The sequence below is a fragment of the Ranitomeya variabilis genome, chromosome 4, assembly GCF_051348905.1.
Source record: "Ranitomeya variabilis isolate aRanVar5 chromosome 4, aRanVar5.hap1, whole genome shotgun sequence".
Classification (NCBI taxonomy): Eukaryota; Metazoa; Chordata; class Amphibia; order Anura; family Dendrobatidae; genus Ranitomeya; species Ranitomeya variabilis.
Genome location: NC_135235.1, coordinates 475503262 through 475526586, shown reverse-complemented (window position 1 = coordinate 475526586; position 23325 = coordinate 475503262). Strand labels below are relative to the sequence as shown.

Genomic DNA, 23325 nt, shown 5'->3' with positions numbered 1-23325 from the left:
CTGAGCTTCAGTCTTTAGGCTTTCGGCCTATAGTATCAGAAATTAAACTGCATTTGGCCTTCAACTTTGGTTGGGGCCTACTAACGGAGTGTGCCGCTCCCTGGTGTTGTCCTCCACTGTATAAAGCTGAGCTTCAGTCTTTAGGCTTTCGGCCTATAGTATCAGATTTTAAACTGCATTTGGCATTCAACTTTGGTTGGGCCCTACTAACGGTGTGTGCCGCTCCCTGGTGTTGTCCTCCACTGTATAAAGCTGAGCTTCAGTCTTTAGGCTTTCGGCCTATAGTACCAGATATTAAACTGCATTTGGCCTTCAACTTTGGTTGGGGCCTGCTAACGGTGTGTGCGGCTCCCTGGTGTTGTCCTCCACTGTATAAAGCTGAGCTTCAGTCTTTAGGCTTTCGGCCTATAGTAGCAGATATTAAACTGCATTTGGCCTACTAGTGTGGTTGGGCCCTTAAAACGGTGTCTGCTGCTGCTGAACAAAGCAATGCCGCCTGTTTAGTCCTGTTACCAATTTTGAACTGCATTTAGCCTACTTTATTCTTTGGCCCTATATCTGTGTTTCCTCCTCATCCTGCCCATTGCCCAGCCACTGCTAGATGAGTCTGCTGGTACATTGACCCAGACCACTACATTCCCCTTGCACTCTACACAGCCAGAATCTGACCCTGCTGAAAGTAAGGTTACCCTTCCCGCATGCTATACCACCTTACACAGGGACAAAGAGGAAGGTGCAGATGAAAGTGCAGGTTCCTTCATCAGGTGGGGGGGCATACTCGTTGGCGACGTCACTGGCACAGGGCCCCTCAGAGTACGCAAAAGTGTCGCTGCCGGTGGGATGCGCCCCCGCCGTGCAAACACACCGCTGTACTTTGAGGGGCCCTGTGCCAGTGCCAATGCCAATGAGTGGGCCCCCCCTGCTTGCTCAGGATCACAGCACTTGCAAACTTGACATACTTACCTCTCACTGCTCCACCGCCGTGACTTAGTCCACGTTTCCTGGGCCCACTAAAAACTTGAACCAGCCCTACCCCCCACAACTTTAGCCAAATGACCCCCAATTTCCAATGCCTATCTATTATTATAAAGTAAATTAAGATTGACAAGCTTCAGTAACAAGAATGGATGTTTTTGCCATTAAAATGGGCACTGTAGGTGTTTTCCTGGCCTCCACTCACTGCCGACTATGCTTCCTCATTGACTTGCATTAGGTTTCATGTTTCGGTCGATCCCCGACTTTTCGCGATAATCGGCCGACTTCACTTGACTCGACTTTTGACAAAGTCGGGTTTTGCAAAACCCGACTCGACCCCAAAAAAGTAAAAGTCGCTCAACCCTAGTTACAAGTACACTTTATTTTTGATAATTTCTCTATGTTCTCAGTGGTAGTTCTTAACTAAGACCAGAAAGAAATCCATACTGCTGTACGAGTATCTAGCACCTTTACTCTTAGACCAAGGGGCCTGTTTTGTAGGAAGAGTGATTTAAAGAGTTGTGCCATCTTTATCACATAAAGAAATCCCACACTAATTCAGGAAAATGGTGTCTGCATGTGTCTCATCTGAAAGGGAACTCACCAAATTATGTGGCTGAACTGGTTATTCTCTATTCTCGATGATATTTGAGAGAATACATATTTTCCCCTAAACCTGATGGAGATGACTTAAACATCAGTATGAAGAGTAGATGCCCAAAACTTTGTTGGAGACTATCATAAAAAATACAAGAGATGTATGACTTGTTGAATCAATGGTTGACCACTCACACATATTTCCAGAAACGCACAAGTTGATAGTAACAGTCAGAGCATAAACCGTCATTACCAGACCCCTACTTCGATTTTACAACTTTACCCTTTTAATGTTTTAGGTGTTCTGTAACAAAACATATGTCTGTTGGCTTTTAAATAGTACATACTATTTTTATGTTGGTATTTTCAGATTTCACAGATTGACAGTAAGGAAAAATCTTGCCAGTACTGCATGTCATCATCTTGAAGCCCACTCAAAATGCAGTTGTCTGGCATTAAGGTGACAACTTTCAGAGTAAGGATACATTGCTATAATGTGTAGTTTTCCTTTTTTTTTTTTAATTAGCATTATGTGACGTCTTATCAGTCCAGGTGAGGTTTCTTGAGCCATAACTAATTTTATTATAATATTGAATTTTATTGACAGCAACATGATTGTATACTGCGTATAAAATTTTGGATATTATCACTTAATTATATTTTCATTCACTACGATATGAAGAGAAAGGAGTAGTATATATATCTGGGACACAGGAGCCTGTAATAAGCTTCTGTGCACGTCCATTGCTTGCCTCCCAGGCAGGTACAGCCTCTGATCTGAGCCTCGTCTCCCCCTTTTGAGATGGTGTCTCTGTGTCAACTGCAAGCTGAGAGGTCGGTAATTAATCCCTTGCTGGCAGAGCCGCATCATGCCAGTGTCACCTTCATGTTCCCTTCTCAAAGCATGATTAGAGGCAGAAAGAGGTATGCAGGGAGGAAGTGACAGGGACATATCTTCAAGGACAAAATATAGCACCGTCATCTAGACAACAATCGGAAACAAAAATGTTTATACACGATTTATTATATATAGTGAAAAAGTTAAATACAGTAGATTTATTGTATAATGTTAATCGACCACTAGATGAGATGCTTGTATCTTCAATAAAGATAATTGTGATTATCATATATGCACCTATGCATTTTTTATAAAAAGTAGTGAATTATATTACTCCCTTAAAAAAAAAATTTGAACCCAATTCCTGGCTTTTGTGTGACACTTTTTACGCCTCTGCCCATGCACCCGACCACTGCTAACATTTCTGACTACTTTGCCACATAAGGATATCTAAATCTAATCATGAGTGAATGTACCTATTGATACTCTGATTTTTTTTTCACAACCAGATACACTGATCAATTGGTTTCCAGTGAAATTGCTCTGTAGTGCTAGAGTAATGGCATTTGAAGTAGAAAAATGATATTGTGAGCTCAGCCAGGGAAATGTCTCGTGAGTGAATTCTCTGTACAATGGAACCTTGCAGGAAAATATCACAGTCATACTCATCCTATTTATATTCCCATGTCACACGTCTATTATCAGAACTGCAGGTTTACAGGAGTGATCTGATAATAGAGCAGAGGAGCCACCAGATAAATAACCTCCTTGTGGCTTCCCTGTCAGAAACAAGCTATTTTAGGACACCTTGTCAATTGCTCTTACTTTGAGGCTTTCTACGTTGGCTCATAAACAAGGGTGAACCCCAATTTCTGTTGTCATTATCTCTAATAGGGCATATAGATCTGTCATCTTTTTTAAAAGACAATACATTTAGATTTGGCGCTACTATCATACATCCAAACTCTCCTGGAATATCTGAGAGGCTCCAGGAAAATGGGAAGACCTCTAGGAATCATTAATTGCTGAGGTTTGAAAAAATTTACCATAGCTTATTTGTGCACCTGCATAAAAATGTAATGCCAAAGGTGTCTATGCCCTTTTTTGTAGTTTGCATTGGGGTTGGTGTGGTCCCTTCTTGGGCTGTGCATCTTTCTGTAGCGATCTTCCCCCAAAAAGGTTTAATTACAAGATAAACCTGGCTCCTATATTTTCCCCATTTCATTTAAAGCATGTGGGGCTCATGGAAAGGTGAGTCATTAATGTTAGAGACCATCCATATAAGGTACACCTTGTCATGGTTGGATAGCTTTTACATTTTTTGCTTAAAAAATTTTTTGATTACAAAAATGTTAACTACATACTTCACAGTTTTTAGGTGTAGAGCAAGAGTGGAGTTCTTGTATTGGTTAATCACCGTGTGCTGACAAGTGCATGTACAGATGTTAAAAATATCTTGAAAGACGTTGTACATAGCATCAAATAGACTTTTTGGGGTAACAGGCTAAAGTACATGAGGTCCTCGACTATACATTGTACACTATACACTGTAACAAACACAGATTTCCAAAAAGACTCTGAAACTGAAGTGCTGTGGGTTAATTCAGCCCAAGGAAGCAGATCCAGACAATTATCTTGAATGGAGTTTGAGAAAATTTGTAGTGTTTCTCTACGGACTGATTCATGCTCTCAATATGCCCATAAAAGTGATACTAAGTTGAGAAGACATCTAAGGAGAATTTTAAATTCCTGCTGAGGGAACTCCAGAACTTGGAAACACATTGCATACCTTGGTCAGAGACTATATGATTTGGGAGACTGTGAAACTGGAAATTTTTTCAAAAATACTTGGGCTCTAACTGTAGAGCAGATGGAATTCCTGATAATGGAATAAAACGAAACTTCTTGGAGAAATGAGGGCACGACTCATGTGGTACAATGACAGGCTGTAGAGGACCAATAAGTGCTTGATGTGAGGATTTGAACAGTGCATACTGAGGGCAAGACGCTAACGAATTCTTCGATGTCCTGTCTCCATGTCACGGGGAGCAATGGGAAAACAGGAGATAAGGAACCTGGGCCTCTGAACTGCCCCTCAGGCTAGGGGAGCCCTGACTTTTCTTAACTCAGGGGTAGGGAGGCCTGAGTCACCCACCTGCCCCTATCTCCTGTCCAGCCCTGAACTAAGCCCCTAACCACCTCACCCACAAGGTGAACTGTAATGGAAACCACAGATAAAGACAGACAAGGATAAAGTAAACTACACAGCAAAGCAAATTATCAGGATGACACAATACAAATAGAGAGAAGGACAAACAACAAGGTATACTTCACCAGAACCCAAATTAAGATATGAGTATCAACAGCTACCCCAACACAGGACAGTCCAACAGAGAAGAAAGAGAGACAAAAAAAGTCCAATAAAAATATACAACTCATTTTATTAAAGACAAATTAAAAACATTAACTTATATTACAAATACAGTAAAGCATGACCCAGATAAATATGGAACAAAGGTGAAAAAGACAGCACCAATCCCAAGATATAATATAGAGTGGATGGGAGACCCCTCAAGACATAGTCAAATTGTATATAAAGTGCTAGTGCCAATATACATCCTGAGTACCTGTTCTGAGCTCATACAAAATATACAATAAAGTATGCGCCTCTACCAAGTATCCAGACCTCTGTCAAAATGACTAGAAGACAGGGTACACATGCAAAGAGCACTAATGATCAGGACTCAGATAAGATTAAGTCACATAAAGAAAGTCTTACCCATAATCTCCACACAAGGGGTTAAGCGCTGGCAGCCCCGATGCGCGTTTCGCGTGGGCTTTCTCAGGGGACTGTGACAGATAAATATGGAACAAAGGTAAAAAAGACAGCACCAACCCCAAGATATAATATAGAGTGGATGGGTGCTTTACTGTATTTGTAATATAAGTTAAATGTTTTTAATTTGTCTTTAACCCCTTCACCCCGAAGCCTGTTTTCACATAAGTGACAGGGCCAATTTTTACAATTCTGACCACTGTCACTTTATGAGGTCATAACTCTGAAACGCTTCAACGGATCCTGGTGATTCTGACATTATTTTCTCATGACATATTGTACTTCATGATAGTGGTAAAACTTCGATATGACATGCATTTATTTGTGAAAAAAACAAAAATTTGTTGAAAATTATGAAAATGTAGCAATTTTCAAACTTTTAGTTTTTATGCCCTTAAATTAGAGAGTTATATCACATAATATAGTTAATAAACAACATTTCCCACATGTCTGCTTTACATCAGCACAATTTTGGAAACATAATTTTTTTTTTGTTAGGGAGTTATAAGGGTTAAAAGTTGACCAGCGATTTCTCATTTTTGCAACAAAATTTGCAAAACCATTTTTTTTACGGACCACTTCACACTTGAAGTGACTTTGAGGGGTCTATATGACAGAAAATGCCCAAAAGTGACACCATTCTAAAAACTGCACCCCTCAAGGTACTCAAAACCACATTCAAAAAGTTTATTAACCCTTCAGGTGCTTCACAGGAATTTTTGGAATGTTTAAAAAAAATTTAACAATTAACTTTTTTTTCACAAAATTTTTACGCCGATACCCCACATGTTGGGGTAAACCATTGATTGGGCACATGGCAGAGCTCGGAAGGGAAGGAGCGCCATTTGACTTTTCAATGCAAGATTTGCTGGAATTGAGATCGGAACCCATGTCGCGATTGGAGAGCCCCTGACGTGCCTAAACAGTGTAAACCCCCACAAGTGACACCATTTTGGAAAGTAGACCCTCTAAGGAACTAATCTAGATGTGTGGTGAGCACTTTGAACCTCCAAGTGCTTCACAGAAGTTTAAAATGTAGAGCCGTAAAAAAAATTCATATTAATTTTCACAAAAAATGATCTTTTTGCCCCAAAATTTTTATTTTCCCAAGGGTAACAGGATAAATTGGGCCCCAAAAGTTGTTGTGCAATTTGTCCTGAGTACGCTGATACTTCATATATGGGGATAAACCACTGTTTGAAACCCCCCACAAGTGACCCCATTTTGGAAAGAAGACCCCCTAAGGAACTTATCTAGATGTGTGGTGAGCACTTTTAACCCCCAATTGTTTCACTAAAGTTTAGAATGTAGCGCTGTGAAAATTAAAAAATCATTTTTTCTTTCCACAAAATGATGTTTTAGCCCGCAATTTTTTTTCCAAGGGTAACAGGAGAAATTGGACCCCAAAAGTTATTGTCCAATTGGTCCTGAGTATGCTGATACCCCATACATGGGGGAGAACCACTGTTTGGGCGCACGGCAGAGCTCGGAAGGGAAGGAGCGCAGTTTGAAATGCAGACTTAGATGGATTGATCTGCAGGCCTCATGTTGCATTTGCAGAGCCCCTGATGTACCTAAACAGTAGAAACCCCCCACAAGTGACCCCATATTGGAAACTAGACCCCCCAAGGAACTTATCTAGATGTGTTGTGAGAACTTTGAACCAACAAGTGTTTCACTACAGTTTATAACGCAGAGCCGTGAAAATAAAAAAAAAATTTTTTCCACGAAAATGATATTTTAGCCCCCACATTTTTATTTTCCCAAGGGTAACAGGAGAAATTGGACCACAAAAGTTGTTGTCCAATTTGTCTTGAGTACGCTGATACCCCATATATGGGGGGAACCACTGTTTGGGTGCACGGCAGAGCTCGGAAGGGAAGGAGTGCCGTTTGAAATGCAGACTTAGATGGATTGGTCTGCAGGCGTCATGTTGCATTTGCAGAGCCCCTGATGTACCTAAACAGTAGAAACCCCCCACAAGTGACCCCATATTGGAAATTAGACCCCCCAAGGAACTTATCTAGATGTGTTGTGAGAACTTTGAACCAACAAGTGTTTCACTACAGTTTATAACGCAGAGCCGTGAAAATAAAAAATATTTTTTTTTCCACAAAAATGATATTTTAGCCCCCACGTTTTTATTTTCCCAAGGGTAACAGGACAAATTGGACCCCAAAAGTTGTTGTCCAACTTGTCCTGAGAACGCTGATACCCCATAGAGAACGCTGATACCCCATATGTTGGGGGGAACCACTGTTTGGGCGCACAGGAGAATTCGGAAGGGAAGGAGCACTGTTTTAGTTTTTCAAAGCAGAATTGGCTGGAATTGAGATCGGACGCCATGTCACGTTTGGAGAGCCCCTGATGTGCCTAAACAGTGGAAACTCCCCAATTCTAACTGAAACCCTAACCCCAACCCTAACCCCAGCCCTAACCCTAGCCCTAACCCCAACCCTAACCCTAACCCTAGCCCTAACCCTAGTCCTAACCCTAACCCTAATGGGAAAATGGAAATACATTTTTTAAAATTTTATTATTTTTCTCTAACTAAGGGGGTGATGAAGGGGGTTTGATTTACTTTTATAGCTTTTTTTGTCAGATTTTTATGGTTGGCAGCTGTCACACACTAAAAGACGCTTTTTATTGCAAAAAATAGTTTTTGCATCACCACATTTTGAGAGCTATAATTTATCCATATTTTGGCCCACAGAGTCATGTGAGATCTTGTTTTTTGCGGGACGAGTTGATGTTTTTATTGGTACCATTTTCGGGCACATGACATTTTTTGATCGCTTTTTATTCCGATTTTTGGGAGGCGGAATGAACAAAAACCAGCAATTCCTGAAATTCTTTTAGGGGGGGCGTTTATACCGTTCCACGTGTGGTAAAATTGATAAAGCAGCTTTATTCTTCAGGTCAGTATGATTACAGCGATACCTCATTTATGTAATTTTTTTATGTTTTGGCGCTTTTACACAATAAAAACTATTTTATATAAAAAAAATAATTGTTTTTGCATCGCTTTATTCTGAAAGCTATAACTTTTTTATTTTTCTGCTTATGATGCTGTATGGTGGCTTCTTTTTTGCGGGACAAGATGACGTTTTTAGCGGCACCATGGTTATTTATATCCGTCTTTTTGATCGCGTGTTATTCCACTTTTTGTTCACCTGTATGATAATAAAGCGTTGTTTTTTGCCTTGTTTTTTTATTTATTTTTTTGCGGTGTTCACTGAAGGGGTTAACTAGTGGGATAATTTTATAGAGCGGGTCGTTACGGACGCGATGATACCAAACATGTGTACTTTTATTTATTTTTTTAATTTACATAAATAAATGGATTTACTGGGAAATGTTTTTTTTTTCTTTATTCGGGGATTTTTTATTTTTTTTTACTTTCTACCATTGTCCCAGGGTGGGACATCACTGTATTAGATCAGATCGTTGATCTGACAGTGTGCATAGCACTCTGTCAGATCAGCGATCTGACAGGCAAGTTCAGGAGGCTTTCCCGCGCCTGCTCTCAGCAACTCTCAGCAGGCGCCGGCTAGCCAGGTCATTTCATGACCCGGAAGGAGTCCCGCGGCCATCTTGGATCCGGGGACTCCTTCCGGATCACCGGAGCAATGCGATCTTATTGCGTTGCTCCGGTGGGAGAGCGCAGGGAGCCCCCGTCCCTGCGCGATCCCCCTCTATGCCGCTGTCACTACTGACAGCGGCATCAGAGGGGTTAAATGCCCGCGATCGGCGCTAGCGCCGATCGTGGGCATTGCTGCGGCGTGTCAGCTGTCATATACAGCTGACACCCGCACCCGATTACCGCGGCGCTCAGCGCGAGACCGCGGTGATTGGTGCACCGTACTAGTACTGCGGCTGGCACAAATGCAGTGCCGGCAGCGCTGTACTAGTAAGGCGCATGGCGCGAAGGGGTTAGTAAAATGAGTTGTATATTTTTATTTGACTTTTTTGTCTCTCTTTATTCTCTGTTGGATTGCCATGTATGAGAACGTCCTGTAACTTTGATCCAGAATACCACTTGGTGGAGGGTTCATTATAGTTAGTATGTTCTCTGTTGCATGGATTATGTTTTCAACCAGCACAGGCTAGGTATGCAAGAGGCACGCAAATGCTATAGTCGGCATCAAGGAATGTTCTGAGCCATACTTAAAAGGAGAAGGCGTTCCAAGCAGTCTAAGACTTCAATTGACACTAATCAAAAAGTTAACTCCTGCAAAGCTGAACATAAGAGAACAAACCACCGCCGACACCCAAACTCAGGCTGAGCAACAGGAAAGTCTAGGAGTGCACATTCGACTTCCCAGTATGAACGGAGTCCGAAGCTGGCATGACACTCCATTTGGGCCACCAGTAAAAACAAGAAAATAGTTCAGCAGTTTGTTTAATTCCAGTGTGAAAGGAGAGAAGAGTGAGCCCAAGATAAAATCTTTGAGCAGAGGGCTTTTGACAATACAGATTGTACTGTAGGTGGTGATTCAGTTGAAGATATGATAGCAAGAATACATGCAGGTTTACTAATATGTATGAGCGAATATACTCGTTACTCGAGATTTCCCGAGCATGCTCGAGTGTCCTCCGAGTATTTTTTAGTGCTCGGAGATTTAGTTTTCCTCACCTCAGCTGAATGATTTACATCTGTTATCCAGCTTGTTTACATGTGGGGGGGGTTCCCTAGCAACCAGGCAACCCCCACATGTACTTATGCTGGCTAACAGATGTAAATCATTCAGCTGCAGCGATGAAAACGAAATCTCCAAGCACTAAAAAATACTCGGAGGACCCCCGAGCGTGCTCGGGAAATCTCGAGTAACGAGTATATTCGTTCATCACTAGTAAGAACGCATATTCAGAGGCATCACAAGGATCAAAAGACAGGAAAAGGACATCAACCCTGTTGATTTTCTCATCTGGATGGTAGGTGAGGATGAAGTCAAACCGTGAGAAGAGTGAACATCAAGCATTGTATGTCTAAAGGAGAGGAAGAGATTTAGACACCTCTCTTGAACATCTTATATGTACATAATGCATTGCCATGTTTTATATATTGTTTTATCTGGTTTGTGGCCTGAAACAAAATTGATTAGCTGCAGACAGAGTTAACTATTGGGACAGCCCATTGAGGGAGGAGTTATGTGGAAAAAAGGATCTTAGTTTTTGTTGTTAGGCAAATAAGCAGGAGTATTGATGAAGGAAAGGACCTATGGCCATGTTGCTTGCAAACCTGCATTGAAACAGGTGTTTGTGTTCAAACAAAAAAAAGACCATATTTGGATAACACACACATCAAGCCAGGATTCTCCATTTTTTGTAGCGTGGCGGTTTGCGAATGCAACCCTTGTCCACAGCCACCCTGTTCATTAGTCGTGGATTCAGCCTGTTGACTAGCTGAAGAAATTGGTATTGAAAACTTAGCTGCTTCAAATAGAGCCATTCATCAAGAGCTAATTTTATTGCTAAGATCTGAAGGTCACCAATGGAATGATTCCATTCTGTTGGAGAACATTTCTTGGACTAGAATCTGCAGTGATGATTTCAAGGTACAGAAGAATTCAGTGAGAGAACTACTCCTATACCAATAGCACATGCATCCACTTAAATGAAAAATAGTGGCCCTTTTGAATTAGGGCCGTAAGAAGAGTGACCAATTGAGAGTATTTTTTAATGAACTGGCAGTTATAGTTTGCAAAGTCAAAAAATCAATGGAGGGGTTTGAGACCAATGGATTGTAGCCGCTCAAAAATAGCTGAAATCTTTTCTGAATACATATGTAGACCTATACATGATGTATGCCAGGAATGGCAGTTCATCACACTTGAAGAGATATTTTTCCAACTTAGCATAAAAATGGTTTTGTCACAGTCTTTTCAGAACAGAACATACAAGAAAATGATGAGAGTCTAAGGGCCCTCTAAGGTAAGTTTTTTCAGATGAACCCCATTTCCAGAGTAATGTAGTCAGGAGAAATAAATCTTATTTGTAGATCATGAATAAGACGTAAGTCAAAACGCGTTGATCTTTCCTCACAAGTGTGTTATAGTGCTGGACACAACATGTTAGCATAATTTTTACTTACTTGGAACAAAAGTTATTTTTAGCAACCTTTGCCTTTCACTGGATTCCTCCGATTTTTGGACTGTTTGCTGTGGGTGCCTCACCCTCATCCCTACGAGGCATTGCTTTGCATCTGCGAGGATACACACCCATGCTGGCAAGTTGACTTTTCCATACCATCCCTCTGGGTGGTTAAGTACCAGGAAGAAGGGGAATAGTGCAAACAGCTGATGAAGAGGTAGAAGGAGATAATGTTTCAGACTTCTGCTTAGAGAAAACATCTGTGAAGTCCTAGAAGGGAACAGGCAAATTGGAAACAATGGAGGCAGAACGGAGATTCAGAGAAGATGGTTGAACTAGAGCATTGAGGTAATTGTGAAAACAAGATGATTCTCACTGCGCATTATGGTTGGTAGACCAATCAATGACAGGAGCATGTAACCATAACTAAAGAAGTCCTTAAAGAACCTGTTTGGCACTATGGGGGTGCATTACACAATCTAGAGGACTATGGGATGCATTATACAATATAGATGACTATGGGGTGTGCATTTTACTGTATGGTGGATTATGGGGAGTGTACTATTCAGGGTGGGCCATGTATATAGATAAACCTAACTAAAATGGGAATGGTTGGTGATATCAACTTTCTCTTTGTGGCACATTAGTTTATGGGAGGGGGGAAACTTTTCAAGATGGGTGGTGACCATGGCGGCCTATTTGAAGTCGGCCATTTTGGATCCATTGTGAAATTCTCAATAAGTTTGATGTGTCACATGACCCTCTTCCCATTGGAAAAAATAAAGTTGGATCCAAAATGGCCAACTTCAAAATGGCCGTCATGGTCCCCACATATCTTGAAAAGTTTTCCCCATCCCATATACTAATGTGCCACAAAGAGGAAGTTGATATCACCAACCATTCCCATTTTATTTAGGTGTATCCATACATATGGCCCACCCTGTGCTATATGGAGGACTACAGGGAGTTTATTATACTGTATGGAGGACTATGAGGTGAGCATTATACTATACGGAGGACTATCGAGTGTGCATTATACTATATGGAGGACTATGGAGAGTGTATTATATGATATGGAGGACAATGGGGAGTGTATTATAGTACTATACTATATGGAGGACTATGCAGAGAGTATTATCCTATTTGGAAGACTATGGGGTGTGCATTATACTATAGGGAGGATCATTGGGTATGCATTATACTGTATTGCAGACTATGGGAAGTGTATTATGGTATATGGAGGACTAGTGGGAGTGTATTATACTATATGAAGGTCTATGGGGAGTGTATTATACTATATGGAGGACTATGGGGAATGTATTTTACTATATTGAGTACTATGGGACACATTATTCTATGTGAAGGACTATGAGGTGCATTATACTAAAATAGCAAAATGCAGCCTATTTATTCATCAAGTAATTGTATTATTTATACTGGAACAAAAATCATTGTTCTCAGCAGCACATCGCAGGTGAAAACTGCAGATATGCTGCTGATTACATGATGCTGTATTGGGACAGATTGATTTACTAGTAATCATTCTGTGCCCATCATTCTTCCTCAGCCGATGTAAAGAGGACATAAAACAAGCCTCGAATGCCTTCAATACTGTCGCTTACCAGTCTGAATATGTAAATGTAAACCGGTCCTGGGTGGACATCGAGTACAGGGCATTGGTAAAACAAGCTAGAAGGCACGTGGAACAATAAGAACCTGGATGACAGTCTATGCTCTACGGCAGCCAAACAAGTGAGCCAGTACACACCGGAAGTCACATAATCGAGAGGGCTGATGACGAGACAAATGGCAGGTGTAAAGGAGTATCAGATGTAGGTAACAGAATGCCCAACAGATTTTAACATAATATGAACAGTATCTAATATAACAGTTTGTGATGTTTACAGAAAAGGACAGGTTAAAGAGTTGATCACAGAAGCAACAGATGCAAGTTTTAAAATTTACAGCATATTGCAACATATTATGAACTAACTCTAATAAAACTTCACAATACAGAAAACAAAAGCAGAAGATGCAAGGAATAGAAATCACAAGAGTCTGAGGAAATGGTGGCAAACTGAATAGTAGCAATCTCCAACCAAATGGCCACTGAAAACATTACAGTCTCAATTCTTTAGTACAGAGAGGTGTACAAGCGGGTGTCTAGAGTCCTTCTCCACTTATAAGTGATGCACGCCAATCTTCTTTGCTGACTCTGTAGTTATTCATCTAATTTATTATTAATATAGATGATGGGATGAATAGCATTGCTTGCATTTTTGCAGAAGACACATGACCAAGGCTGGCGTTAGGGGTAGGCAGACTAGGCAGCCGCCTAGGGCCCCTGCTCTCCCTTGGGCCCCCAGCCACTGGTGTGTCGCTAATAGCGGCACACCACGAGACCGCTATTGGCCCCTGAGTCACGGGCACCCCACCCAACGCCAGCAGGTGACAGGAGACGGCTGCTGCTGCTAAAGCCTGTGCCCGCTGCTAAAGAGAAATTAATGTTCACTGCTCTCCACGACCATAGTCTCTCCCACCTCTATGCACTGAAGCCAGAGCCGAGAGATTGGAATGGCTATTGACGTAGTGAGCAGTGAACAATCATTTCACACTATCAGGCACAGTAGCCGCACCCGCAGGCTACTGCTGCTGGAAGCTCATGTGTGCCCGCTTCTAAAGAGAATGAATATTTAATTCTCTCCACACCCATGGGAGTGGAAAGCAGTGAATATTCATTCCCTTTAGTAGCAGGCACATGTGATCTCCCAGCATCAGGAAGCCTGCGGCTGCAGCTAACACTGCCCACTATTAAAGTAAAATAAATATTCACTACTCTCCACTGCTATAGTCCCAGGTGTGGGGAGCAATTGTCCTAGGCTTGTAAGCGGCACATGACATTACTCTAATGCGCTGTTTACAGCTGAAATCAGCTGCTGGTGGCAGAATAGGGTGCTGCAAGGGAAGGTAAGTAGAATGGTTTATTTTTTTAATATTTTTCTGATGGGGGCCATGCATACCAGGATGGGGATGGGGGCCATTTATACCAGGATGGGGATGGGAACCATTCATACCAGGATGGGGAGGGGGGCCATTCATACCAGGATAGGGATGAGGGGACCATGCATACCAGACTCCAAACAAGGAGAGTTTTTCCAGAGAAACTTTTTTTTTGCAAAAACTCTTGATATTTAATGAATCAAAACATTACATATAGAGACAAAAAATTCACCCCTCACCCCCATAAAACTATGCGTTTCGGCAGATGCCTTCATCAAGTTGTACATACCAGAATGGGGAATGAGGGGGCTATGCATTCCAGGATAGGGATGAGGGGGCCAAGGCCATGCATTCCAGGATAGGGGTGAGGGGTAGGGTTGAGCGAAACGGATCGGTCATTTTCATAAGTCGCCGACTTTTGGCAAAGTCGGGTTTCATGAAACCTGACCCGATCCCAGTGTGGGATCGGCCATGCGGTACACGATCTTCGCGCCAAAGTCGCGTTTCATATGACGCTTAAAGCGCCATTTCTCAGCCAATGAAGGTGCACGCAGAGTGTGGGCAGCGTGATGACATAGGTCCTGGTCCCCACCATCTTAGAGAAGGGCATGGCAGTGATTGGCTTGCTTTCTGCGGCGTCACAGGGGCTATAAAGAGGCGTTCCCGCCGACCGCCATCTTACTGCTGCTGATCTGAGCATAGGGAGAGGATGCTGCCGCTTCTTCAGAAGCAGGGATAGCGTTAGGCAGGGTAAATTAACCCCCAAACCGCTTGTGCTGTAGCAATTTCCACTGTCCAACACCACCTTTTCTTTGCAGGGACAGTGGAGGCAAGATTTCTGTGCAACAGCTCTGTAGCTTATAAGGCTCCCTGATAGCTGCGTTGCTGTGTGTACGCCACTGTGCAAACCAACTGCTTTTTTCAAAGCACAAATCCTGTTGCTCCTTCCTTTCTGCACAGCTATCTTGTTTGTTTGTCCACACTTTTGTCTTTTGTGTGCAGCAGTCCTTTTTATTGCTGCCTGCCATACTTTTCTGAGATTACTGTAGGGAGATAGTAATTGTAGTACAGTCCCTTTTTTTTTTTTTTGTTATATCTCTTCAAGCCACTTTCTGCCACAGAAAATGTACTCTAATACAGTGGCCCAGATTTATTCACTAGTCTCCCTGAAAAAAAAAAAAATGGGGCAGATTAAAATTGGCAAATCTGCATCAGTGCCAGTCCTGTCTGTGGCATCTGTCTCATTTTCTGCCACAGAAAACCTACTGTATAACAGTGGGCCTGATTTCTTCACAATTCTCCCAGAAAAAAATAAAACAAGTGGGAGATTAAGATTGGCAAATCTGCATCACTGCCAGTCCTGTGTGTGGCATCTGTCTTTCATTTTCTGCCACAGAAAACCTACTGTATAACAGTGTGCCTGATTTCTTCACAATTCTCCCAGAAAAAAATAAAACAAGTGGGAGATTAAGATTGGCAAATCTGCATCACTGCCAGTCCTGTGTGTGGCATCTGTCTTTCATTTTCTGCCACAGAAAACCTACTGTATAACAGTGGGCCTGATTTCTTCACAATTCTCCCAGAAAAAAATAAAACAAGTGGGAGATTAAGATTGGCAAATCTGCATCACTGACAGTCCTGTGTGTGGCATCTGTCTTTCATTTTCTGCCACAGAAAACCTACTGTATAACAGTGGGCCTGATTTCTTCACAATTCTCCCAGAAAAAAATAAAACAAGTGGGAGATTAAGATTGGCAAATCTGCATCACTGCCAGTCCTGTGTGTGTCATCTGTCTTTCATTTTCTGCCACAGAAAACCTACTGTATAACAGTGGGCCTGATTTCTTCACAATTCTCCCAGAAAAAAATAAAACAAGTGGGAGATTAAGATTGGCAAATATGCATCACTGCCAGCCCTGTGTGTGGCATCTGTCTTTCATTTTCTGCCACAGAAAACCTACTGTATAACAGTGGGCCTGATTTCTTCACAATTCTCCCAGAAAAAAATAAAACAAGTGGGAGATTAAGATTGGCAAATCTGCATCACTGCCAGTCCTGTGTGTGGCATCTGTCTTTCATTTTCTGCCACAGAAAACCTACTGTATAACAGTGGGCCTGATTAAATCACTTGTCTCCCATATCAAAACAAAAAAATTAAAATAAAGGGAGAATAATCTTTCCAAATCTGTGCATCTGTGCCAGTCATGTCTGTGGTTTCTGTCAGTCATTTTGTGCCACAGAAACTATACTGTGATACAGTGGGCCTGATTAAATCACTTGTCTCCCATATCAAAACAAAAAAATTAAAATAAAGGGAGAATAATCTTTCCAAATCTGTGCCAGAGCTGTCTGTGGTATCTGTCAGTCATTTTGTGCCACAGAAACTATACTGTGATATAGTGGACCTGATTAAATCACTTGTCTCCCATATTAAAAAAAAAGAGGGAGATTTCTATTGCCAGTGTGTGCATCTGCGTGCATCAGTCCTGTTAGTGGCATATCTGCCAGCCTCTTTCTGCCAATCAAACTGTGTAGTGTAATACAGTGGGCCTGATTTTTTCCTGCATTCTCCCACACATAAAGAGAGAGATTTCTATTGCCAGTGTGTGCATCTGCGTGCGTCAGTCCTGTTAGTGGCATATCTGCCAGCCTCTTTCTGCCAATCAAACTGTGTAGTGTAATACAGTGGGCCTGATTTCTTCACAATTCTCCCAGAAAAAAATAAAACAAGTGGGAGATTAAAATTGACAAATCTGCATCACTGCCAGTCCTGTGTGTGGCATCTGTCTTTCATTTTCTGCCACAGAAAACATACTGTATAACAGTGGGCCTGATTTCTTCACAATTCTCCCAGAAAAAAATAAAACAAGTGGGAGATTAAGATTGACAAATCTGCATCACTGCCAGTCCTGTGTGTGGCATCTGTCTTTCATTTTCTGCCAGCCACAGAAAACCTACTGTATAACAGTGTGCCTGATTTCTTCACAATTCTCCCAGAAAAAAATAAAACAAGTGGGAGATTAAGATTGGCAAATCTGCATCACTGCCAGTCCTGTCTGTGGCATCTGTCTTTCATTTTCTGCCACAGAAAACCTACTGTATAACAGTGGGCCTGATTAAATCACTTGTCTCCCATATCAAAACAAAAAAATTAAAATAAAGGGAGAATAATCTTTCCAAATCTGTGCATCTGTGCCAGTCGTGTCTGTGGTTTCTGTCAGTCATTTTGTGCCACAGAAACTATACTGTGATACAGTGGGCCTGATTAAATCACTTGTCTCCCATATAAAAAAAAAAATTTAAATAAAGGGAGAATAATCTTTCCAAATCTGTGCATCTGTGCCAGAGCTGTCTGTGGTATCTGTCACTCATTTTGTGCCACAGAAACTATACTGTGATATAGTGGGCCTGATTAAATCACTTATCTCCCATATCAAAAAAAAGAGGGAGATTTCTATTGCCAGTGTGTGCATCTGCGCGCGTCAGTCCTGTTAGTGGCATATCTGCCAGCCTCTTTCTGCCAATCAAACTGTGTAGTGTAATACAGTGGGCCTGATTTTTTCCTGCATTCTCCAACACATAAAAAAGGGAGATTTAAATTCACAACAAGTTTATGTACACCTTCTACCTGGTTTTACAGGACCACATAACGGTTGTTAGTTTGGTTACATTTTTCCAAGAATGAAGAAGTCTGGTGGAAGAGGTCGTGGCCGTGGGCGGTCATTGCCAGCTGGTAATGATGGTAGTGGTGGTGGTCGTGGAGCATCAGGTGGTTGTGGGAAAAGCAATATAGCCCCTAAGTCTCGAGTTGTTGAGCCAGCGTCATCGTCTGGCTACACAAGGCCTCGAACGTTCCCATTTCTGGGAGTAGGAAAACCGCTTTTAAAGCCGGAGCAGCAGGAACAAGTTTTGACTTTCCTTGCTGACTCTGCCTCTACCTCTTTCGCCTCCTCTTCGGAAAGTGCAAAATGTAAAAGCAGCGCGTCGTCAGTAGATGTTCCCGGCCAGGGACAAGTCGCTTCCTTGTGTTCTTCAACCAGAACAACAGAGAAGGATGCGTCAGGCGACACAACGGGTTACTCCATGGAGCTCTTTACACATATCGTTCCTGGGTTAGAAAGGGAAATTGTTAACAGGCCATGTCTATTACAAGATGAATCGGACAAGGAGTGCACAGATACACTGCCACAGCCAGATTGTTATGCTGTTCCTTTGACTTAGATCAGAACATTGCCCTCGCAGTGTACTGATCCAGAATCTGACCCTGATGAGACTATGGAGCCCCGTCACGAACGCTATAGCACCGGCTTACACGGTGACCCAGAGGAAGGTGCACAGGACATAGAAGAGGAGGTCATAGATGACCCAGTTGTTGACCCCAATTGGCAGCCATTGGGGAACAGGGTGCAGGCGGCAGTAGCTCTGAAGCTGAGGAGGAGGAGGAGGAGCCGCAGCAGGCATCAACATCGCAACAGGTTCCATCTGGCAGGCCCTTATCTGGCCAAAAACGTGTGGCTAAACCAAAACCAGTTGTAGGACAGCGTGGCCATCCGGTTAAAGTAGCTCACTGTGCAATGCCTGAAAAGGTATCCGATAGTAGGAAGAGTGCAGTCTGGCATTTTTTTAACCAAGATCCAAATGATCAGTGCAAAGTCATCTGTAAGAAATGCTCAAGGACCTTCAGCAGAGGTCAGAATGTTTAAAATCAAAATACAAGTTGCATGCGTAGACATTTAACCACCATGCACTTGCAAACCTGGACTAACTACCAAACATCCCTTAACGTTGTAGCACCCTCTCACAATGAAGCTAGTAAACAACGCTACATCCCTTCCCTCACTGTAAGCCCACCGTTTACCACACCACCTGCAGTAAATGTGGAGTTTTCATCGCAAGGCCAAAGCAGTCAGGGAATCACCAGGTTCATGGTAGGAAACACTGTATGTAGGGCAACAGCAAGAATACCATCACCAACCCTCTCTCAGTCTGCCATGTCCACCGGCACCCCCGCTAGTTCCACCCTATGCAGCTCTCCAGTCCAGCTCACCCTACATGAGACTCTCGTTAGGAAAAGGAAGTACTCATCCTCGCATCCGCGTACACAGGGTTTGAACGCCCACATTGCTAGACTAATCTCGTTAGAGATGATTCCCTACCGGTTAGTTGAAAGCTAAGCTTTCAAAGCCCTGATGGACTACGCTGTACCACGCTACGAGCTACCCAGTCGACACTTCTTTTCGAGAAAAGCCATCCCAGCCCTCCACCAGCATGTAAAAGACCACATTGTCCATGCACTCAGGCAATCTGTGAGTAGAAAGGTGCACCTGACAACAGATGCATGGACCAGTAGGCATGGCCAGGGACGTTACGTCTCCATCATGGCACACTGGGTTAATGTGGTGGATGCAGGGTCCACAGGGGACAGCAATATTGGGACAGTTCTGCCTAGCCCACGGTCTAGGAAACAGTTGGCTGTAGGCGTTCGTCCCCCCTCCTCCTCCTCGTCCTCCAGCAGAAGCGAGAGCTCGTCCACAGACCGCAGTCGCACGACCACTCCATCCGCAGCTGCCACTGTTGCACACGAGGTGTCCCATTATGGAGCAGCTAGTGGCAAGCATCAGCAGGCTGTATTGGCAATGAAGTGTTTGGGCGACAACAGACACACCGCGGAAGTTCTGTCCGAGTTCTTGCAGCAAGAAACTCAGTCATGGCTGGGCACTGTACATCTTGAGGCAGGCAAGGTAGTGAGTGATAACGGAAGGAATTTTATGGCTGCCATAGCCCTTTCACAACTGAAACACATTCCTTGCCTGGCTCACACCTTAAACCTGATGGTGCAGTGCTTCCTGAAAAGTTATCCGGGGTTACCCAACCTGCTCCTGAAAGTGCGCAGACTTTGCTCGCACATCCGCCGTTCGCCCGTACACTCCAGCCATATGCAGAACCATCAGCGGTCTTTGAACCTTCCCCAGCATCGCCTAATCATCGACGTTGCAACAAGGTGGAACTCCACACTGCACATGCTTCAGAGACTGTGCGAACAGAGGCGTGCTGTTATGTATTTGTGGGAGGATACACATACACGGGCAGGCAGTTGGATGGCAGACATGGAGTTGTCTGCTGTGCAGTGGTCGAAACTCCAAGACCTGTGTCAAGTCCTTCAGTGTTTTGAGGAATGCACACGGCTGGTTAGTGCAGACAATGCCATAATAAGCATGAGCATCCCCCTAATGCGTCTGCTGATGCAAAGTTTGACGAACATAAAGGAGCAGGCATCTGCAGCCGAGGACGAGGGAAGCCTTGATGACAGTCAGCCATTGTCTGCTCAGAGAAGTCTACAGGACGAAGTGGCTGGCGAAGAGGAGGAGGACGAGGAGGATGATGGGGATGAGTATTTTTGGGATGAGGAAGCTTCTCTGGGGGCAATAGAAACTGCTGGCGGTGCAAGGCCGGGTTCAGGGTTTTTGAGGGAGACAAGTGACGTTGATTTGCCCGAAAGTGCTCCTCAACCCAGCATATGCACTGATTTGACAACTGGAACATTGGCCCACATGGCGGATTATGCCTTGCGTATCCTCAAAAGGGACCCACGCATTATAAAAATGATGACCGATGACGATTACTGGTTGGCCTGCCTCCTTGATCCTCGCTATAAAGGCAAATTGCAAAATATCATGCCACATGAGAACCTTGAACAAATATTGGCAACCAAACAAGCAACTCTTGTAGACCATTTGATTCAGGCATTCCCAGCACACAGCGCCGGTGATGGTTCTCACACGAGCTGCAGGGGGCAACAGGGCAGAGGTGTTAGAGGTGCACAAATCAGAAGTGGCGTTGGACAGAGGGGTTTTCTGACCAGGTTGTGGAGTGATTTCGCAATGACCGCAGACTAGTGTTGAGCGATACCGTCCGATACTTGAAAGTATCGGTATCGGAAAGTATCGGCCGATACCGGCAAAGTTTCGGATCTAATCCGATACCGATACCCGATACCAATACAAGTCAATGGGACTCAAGTATCGGACGGTATTCCTGATGGTTCCCAGGGTCTGAAGGAGAGGAAACTCTCCTTCAGGCCCTGGGAACCATATAAATGTGTAAAAGAAAGAATTAAAATAAAAAATATTGCTATACTCACCTGTCCGACGCAGCCGGGACTTCAGCGAGGGAACCGGCAGCGTTGTTTGTTTAAAAATCGCGCTATTACTTGGTTACGTGAATTCCCGGCTTGTGATTGGTCAGGTCGGCCATGTTGCCGGGACGCGGACCAATCACAGCAAGCCGTGACGAAATTACGTCACGGCTTGCTGTGATTGGTCCGCGTCCCGGCAATATGGCCGCCCTGACCAATCACAAGCCGGGACGTCACGGGAGGCTGGACACGCGCTCATTTTAAAATGGGCGCGTGTCCAGCCTCCCGTGACGTCACGGCTTGTGATTGGTTGCGCCGCGATCAACCAATCACAAGCCGGGAGGCTGGACGCGCTCATTTTGAAATGGGCGCGTGTCCAGCCTCCCGGCTTGTGATTGGTTGACCGCGACGCAACCAATCACAAGCCGTGACGTCACGGGAGGCTGGACACGCGCCCTTTTTAAAATGAGCGCGTTTCCAGCCTCCCGTGACGTCACGGCTTGTGATTGGTTAATGGCGGCCATGTTGCCGGGACGCGGACCAATCACAGCAAGCCGTGACGTATTTTCGTCACGGCTTGCTGTGATTGGTCCGCGGCCCGGCAACATGGCCGCCCTGACCAATCACAAGCCGGGACTTCGCGTAACCATGTAAAAGCGGGAATTTTAAACAAACAACGCTGCCGGTTCCTGCGCTGAGGTCCCGGCTGCGTCGGACAGGTGAGTATAGCGATATTTTTTATTTTAATTCTCTATTTTACACATTTTAACATTAATGTTGTTCCGATACCCGATACCCGATACCACAAGAGTATCGGAATCCCGGTATCGGAATTCCGATACAGCAAGTATCGGCCGATACCCGATACTTGCAGCATCGGAATGCTCAACACTACCGCAGACACGACAGGTACTGCAGCATCAATTCAAAGTGACAGGAGACAACATTTGTCCAGTATGGTTACTAACTATTTTTCCTCCATTATCGATGTTCTCCATTAACCGTCATTCCCCTTTGATTACTGGGCATCCAAAATAGACACCTGGCCTGAATTGGCCGAATATGCATTGCAGGAGCTTGCTTGCCCAGCAGCTAGTGTGCTATCAGAAAGAGTATTCAGTGCTGCTGGTTCAATACTGACCGAAAAAAGGACTCGTCTGGCTACCCAAAATGTTGATGATCTAACCTTCATTAAAATGAACCACTCGTGGATTTCTAATTTTTTTGCCCCACCTTTCCCGGCTGACACCTAGCTTTCCTGTTAAAAGGTCTTGCTTTGGGACTGGTCTTACTGACTGTTCCAATCTCTTAATTTGCAGCTGCGACATGTTTACTCCTCCCTAAATGGCCTAACTCCCCCCACGGGGCCGTGGTCTCGCCACTTGGCGCAAGCACCCGTCAGAGTGCCGTTTGTCTGAAGAGGTGGGTGTGCCCACTTTTGGTCGACGGCACTGGCATTGGGTCCCTCATAGTACAATGAAGTGTCTCTGGCGGTGGTGGCGCGCACCCAACGTCAGACACACCGTTGTAACATGAAGGGCCCTGGGCTTGTACCGCTGGCCATGACAGAGTGTCCCCCCCCAGCTCAAACAGTGCTCTACCACTTGCAAAATTATCTCTCACTGCTCCACCACTGTTTAGTCTATGCGCTGAAATTCTTCAATGCCTGGCACTGACAATAACAATTTGTTGACATGTATGATGCTAGTTAAAATAGTCAGGGGCCCTGTCCTACATTTACACCAGTAAATACTTTGCGCCAAATTACAATGTCTGAAAGTCAGCATAGGAGCCCACCCTTGTACCTAAGTATGCCACCCTTTTTTTTTGTTTTGGGTTTTTTTAGTGAGA

General features: G+C 43.7%; 1 long non-coding RNA gene across 1 annotated transcript in view; it reads right to left on the bottom strand.

Annotated features, from left to right (window-relative positions):
- Positions 1 to 1946: 1946 nt before the first annotated feature.
- LOC143769046 (uncharacterized) overlaps positions 1947 to 23325 on the bottom strand; it is a 44178-nt gene continuing 22799 nt past the window's right edge. Inside the window, exons 2-3 of the long non-coding RNA XR_013214181.1 lie at positions 11341 to 11545; positions 1947 to 2554 (exon numbers count right to left, since the gene is read on the bottom strand). This is a non-coding gene — a long non-coding RNA (uncharacterized LOC143769046). The remainder of the gene's footprint in view (positions 2555 to 11340; positions 11546 to 23325) is intronic.